Source organism: Nicotiana sylvestris, chromosome 10 (genome assembly GCF_000393655.2).
Source record: "Nicotiana sylvestris chromosome 10, ASM39365v2, whole genome shotgun sequence".
Classification (NCBI taxonomy): Eukaryota; Viridiplantae; Streptophyta; class Magnoliopsida; order Solanales; family Solanaceae; genus Nicotiana; species Nicotiana sylvestris.
The window spans coordinates 94,248,789-94,254,788 of record NC_091066.1 but is presented as its reverse complement, the minus strand read 5'-3'; positions in this window follow the sequence as shown (position 1 = coordinate 94,254,788).

Genomic DNA, 6,000 nt, shown 5'->3' with positions numbered 1-6,000 from the left:
TAATGGCTGACCATTATGCAGAGTGATTGTGAGGTAGCCCGAGGGGCTGATACTGTACAGAGAGTGAGCCCGAGGGACTGATACTATGCTGAGCGATTGATACTATGCCCGAGGGGCGGATTTCTACTTGTTAATTACCTGTTTTACTTGTTATAACGAGGAATATCATTTGATTTCTTCACTGATTTACTGCTTTAAGTGATTTTACTGCTTGATATGGAATTGCTTTATGCCTTTACGTGTTTTCATACTTTCAACCATTATTTGTAATTATTACTCACTGAGTCGGAGTACTCACATTACTCCCTGCACCGTGTGTGAAGATTCGGGTATAGCAAAGCTGCACCTGAGCGCTGATTCCTTCCAGGCTAGGCAATGATTTGGAGTTACGAGGTAGTTGTTGAGGTCCGCAGCCCCTTGTCTCTCTTATCCTCTATCATTTATGTTTTCTTCAAACTGTTGTATCGGATTCCGTACTTCGTAGACCTATAGCAGATTCTGTAGTAGCTCATGACTTGTGACACCTCGGTTTGGGCTGTGTCAGGATGGTTCCTACTGTTATTATCGTTAAATTCCGCAATTTATGAGCATTATATTATATGTTATTACTGTTTATGATGATTAACTATTTAAAAGAGGTGTTCCATTTTGGTCTGGCTGGCCTTGTCTTCACTAGAGGTGCCATCACGATCGGGTTCGGGGATTGGGTCGTGACAACGTGACTTCGCCATTCTTGAAAGGACAAGAGTAGATGTTTCAATTTAGCAATGCGAGAACAAAATCGCACGACAGAGAAGAATGGGAGTGAAACTTTTCCTAACTCTGTAGCCTCTGGGGATAAATACAAACGTCTCCGTACCGATCCCTCAGACTCTACTAAGCTTGTGTAACGACCCGACCGGTCATTTTGAAGTTTTGCACTTTGATTGCTAGTTCCCGGGCATGACTTGCCCCGTGTAACGTATTATGACTAATGTAGATCGTTGGTTTTGGTTTTCAGGAAAAATCAGAATGAATTTGAAGGAACAGTCTCAGTTGAAAGCTTTGAATTTGAAAGGTTTGACTAAGAGTTGACTTATTTGTATATGAGCTAGGATTGAATTATGTTATGGGGTATGTTGACATGTTTGGTCGGGGTTCCATGAGGCTCGGATATGTTTTGGAAGATTTTTGCCGTTTTGAACATAAGCATGTAATGATCCAAAGGTCCATTTTTAGTTCTAGAGATCAAAATTTGATTTCGAGACTTCCGGAATTTTGACAATGAATTATAGGACTGATCTGGAAAGTTTGGTCTAATTTCATCAAGTCGCGATTGGGTTTTTGACACGAAACATGATTTAATTATTTAACGAGTGAAATAGGTATTGAACTGAGCAATTGCGTTTCGACTGAAGGGATATGTTCGTATTATTATTTTTGACTCATAGGAACAAGAATCATCTAATTCCGAGTTCGTATGATGGAGTTAGAGCCTTTTTAGTAAAAAGAAAAGCTGCTGCAATTTTCTAGGCAGTTTCTGCATTTTTCGCACATGTGAACAGTAACCGCACCTGCGTGAATAGTATCCGTGTACAGTACCATGTACAGTAAACATGAACAGTATCCATGTACAATACCCATGTACAGTACATATAAACAGTACCCCCCGAATACAGTACCCATGAACAGTACCGTGAACGGTAAAATACGTGAACAATAACCACAGAAATTCTAGATAGAATGTTGAGTTCTGAAAATGGGACTTCGTCCCATTTTTTTTACCAAATTGGAGCTCGGGGAGAGGCAATTTTCGGGAGATTTTCAAAGAAAATAACGGGGTAAGTGTTCTTAACTTAATTTTGGTCAGATTACCCGAATCTATTACTAGTTTTGGCATTAAATTGATGATTTTAGTTGGGAAAATCTTGAAAACCCTCTTGGTTTAATTTGAAGATTTGAGGGTCGAGTTGACGTCGGATTTTAGTAAAATTGGTATGGTTGGACTCGCGGTTGGATGAGGTTTCATATTCCGTAATTTTTGTCGGGTTCTGAGACATGGGCCCCACAAGCGAATTTTGAGTGCAATTTCGGATTTTAATGGAAAATGTAGAATTTCATATGGAATTAATTCCTATAATTTTTATTAACTGAATCGAATTATTATGGCTAGTTTCGAGGCATTAGGTGGTTGATTTGAGAGACAAAGGCATCGCGAGCTAGAGGATTAGTCGGTTTGAGGTGAGTAATGACTGTAAATGATGTCCTGAGGGTTTGAAACCCCAAATTTGCACATCGTAGTGCTATATTGAGGTGAGACACGCGCTGGAAGATGAGCGCGGGGTCTTTTACTACCGGGGTTGTGACTTGGTCCATCCCGATTGATGATTTTACCGCATATTTGATTGAAACTTATTTGTTATCATCATGATTTGGGCTGATTGCCATACTTAGGCTTCGTGCCAATTATTTGAATCCTTTGGGAATTTTTATCATTATTTCCTCACTGTTTTGACTTATATTTAAACTCAGTCCTGTTGATAATTATTGTTTTACAAACTCAGCCATTTTTATGCAGATTTGGAAACTCAAATGATATTTCTAAATGGTATTTTGGGCTGAGAACTACTATTTTACAAATGCCCGAGGGGCTTATGATGATTTCCAGGCTGAGTGAGGCCGAGGGCCATATGTGAGGATATGCTGAGTGATATGAGGTCGAGGGCCTGAGATACTATTTATGCCACGAGGTGGCTTGAGTGATGTGAGGTCGATTGATATGAGGCCGATGGCCTGAGATACTTTATATGCCACGCGGTGGCTTGAGTGATGTGAGGATATGCTGAGTGATGATGCCACGAGGTGGCTTGATATAGCACTTGGGCCGTAAGGGGCCCCTCCGGAGACTGCACACCCATAGTGAGCGCGGGTACCTATTGTTCTGAGTGATTGATACTATGCCCGAGGGGCTGATATGAGTGATTGTGAGGTAGCCCGAGGGGCTAATACTATTCTGAGAGTGAGCCCAAGGGGCTGTTACTGATCTGATATTGAGCCCGAGGGGCTGTTACTATTCTGATATTGAGCTTGAGGGGCTGACACTGTTCTGATATTGAGCCCGAGGGGCTGGTTCTGTTGATATTATGCCCGAGGGGCGGTTTGTTGTACATGTTTTGCCCGAGGGACTGTTTACATTTCTATCATTTTTGTTACTCACTTGTAAACTACTTGCTTTACTTATTGAAAAAAGGGACTTTCACTTGATTTCTCACTGCTTTACTGTTTAAAGTGATTTTACTACTTCAGTATGGAATACCTTGTGTTTTTGCGTGATTTCTTGCCTTTAGTCTTTATTTATTATTATTACTCACTGAGTCGGAGTACTCACATTACTCCCTGCACCTTGTGTGCATATTCAGGTATGTTTTGGCTGATCGGAGGCAGAGTCATCAGGGTTTAGCAAGGTAGCTGCCGACGTTCGCAGCATTGCTTTTCTCTCTTCTCATTTCATTAGTCTGTATTTGTACACTCCAGGATTTCAGTTGTATTTACACCCTTGTAGATGCTCGTGACTTGTGACACCCTGGTTAGGGCTGTGTCGGGTTGTGCTTTCGTTAATTATATCATTAAATCATATTTAAACTGTTTATTAATGTTTAACTATTTTTGAAAAGGCGATATGGGTTTGTTGGCTTGCCTTGTCTTCACGAGAGGCGCCATCACGACCGGAGTGGGGTTTGGGTCGTGACAAGTTGGTATCAGAGCCTATGTTACATATGTCTCACGAGTAATGAGCAGGTTTAGTAGAGTCTCGCAGATCGGTATGGAGACGTCTGTATTTATCCTCGAGAGGTTGCAGAACCTTTAGGAAAACTTCACATTCTTAAATTCTTATCGTGCATCCTTTGATTCAGCTTGAAATTTAACTCTTTGAATTCATTCCATGCGTTCGTATATACGCATGAGCGCTCAATATCAGATGTGCCTTGATGGCTTGTGATTCCCCGATCGAGGGGCGAGATGTGATCTTTGTGAGTGTGATGTTGGGCCAGTCTGGAGGACTTCAGGCCGAATATTTGCATATGGCTTGAGCATCGAGGTGATGATTGTGTGAGCAAGTATTTTTGAACTTATATGTTCGGTAGTGTCCCTATTAGTGGGAGTAATGGCTAGATAACTATGTGATGTCTATGTTAGTACTGCGAGATGTATCTATCTTGATTTGAGGTATAGCCCCGAGTTATGGGTGTGCAAAGTGTCTTTTCATGTGTCCTAGTTAGGAGTGAAGTAAATTTCATGTTGCGATATGAGTTCAAACTCAGGAAGACTAAGTGACTGCGTAATGGTTATGACAGTGGAAGGTATACATAAATGTTAGTTTAAGGTGAAGAAGGTGGGTTATCTCATGCGAAGTGTTCTGAGGTTGTACGATCCTTATGTGTCTGTTAGATTTGCGAGTGAAGGATATGTGTTGTAACTTAAATTGGGTCGCTTAGTGAGTGTGTGTAATTGTTACGAGGGTAGAATGCGAAATTTTCAGAAGAATTAAAATTCTAGATGATATGTGTTTTCACAAGCTTATAAAAGATTTGAGTTTAATCACATTATTGTATCATGACATCAATAGAGTATAATCGTTATGAGTTATTGAGCGTGTGTTGATCTATGGCTTCGAGCCAAGTGGGGGAGTCCGCTATTGAATAGTTGATTGCATGATTATGTGCTCTAATGGTTCCAGTTCGAGCCGTATTTGTAAATCAGTTGTGGCTCGAGTAAAGGAAATTTCAATAAAGGCTATGTTATGATTTATGGGTGTACGAGAATCGGGGAATGACTTGAGCTGTGGTTGGTAACGAATGCTCGGTGCATAGAGCAGGAAGTTTCTTGGTTATATTGGAATGAGGTCACATTCTGCAGTATCGGAGTGCTAATGAAGCACAGGTTGTTCGGTTCGTTTAATCAATCTAACTACGGTTTGAGTAGTGTGGATGACTCTAGAGAATGGTCCTATTGTTTTCAAAACTCTACATCCAATAATTGGAGGCTTCTAAGTTGTACTTATGGATAGAAACTGAGTTTTCAGTGGAAGATGGCAAGACTTGTGGTATTTTCTATATTAATTATGGGATTCTATATATCAGTATCGGGAAGGTGAAGGTAATGGCTTTGGGGAACACTTAAAGAGTATTCAACGACTTAGGAGCCTTAGACAGTGTAGCTTTATGCTTGGGTTTCGTGTGACAAGCCTAGGTTGAGGAAATTGTGGTGCTACAGCAAGAAGGAATATCAAGTTGAAGATGAATCAGAAGGAATTTAGATAGATGGGGTATCTTGATAGTAGACCAAATCGGTATGGTAAGGATATGATTAATTCCTTGTGTGTGTTCGAGGTAATGAGTTCCTACAGCTATTTTACAACAATGCTCTTGGGTTTTGATGGCTTGCTTAGCTTGGTCTAGTTAGAAGGATTCAGTCCTGGCAGTTGAATTTGTGCAAATGGAATTGGGAGAGTTCTTGTTGATTTCTACCGTGGTTTGAGAGGTGCAATTTCTCCGAGTGTGAGAAGCATAGGATATGTAATGATTTTTCTTCTAGATGGGATCAATGGAAGTTCTTGGCTAGATGAGTTACAGTTCAGTTCTGAAAGGAAGTTCATAAAACTCTTAGGAAATGGGTAGCCTCACATGATTAAGGAAATGGTACTACTAATTGGAAATGATTTGACGAGAGTCTATGTTTTAGTAAAAGGGCAATGTTATTAAGTTGATAGCACTTTGGTAGTATTACGACACCTTCTTTTTAGATCGACTGGTGATATTCGGGTTTGCTTGGTAGCACAGGGAAATTTTAGAGTATCTATAGTGGAATGATTTGGTATTAGAGGTGTGGCATATATTCGGACGGCAAAATTGGGATAGGATATGGTGATTCATGTGTCGTATGGACGTGGAGACGGAAGTTCTCATATTCAGGCTATGTTGTGATTGTAGATCGTGTGTATCAACACTGTTTAGTGACTAT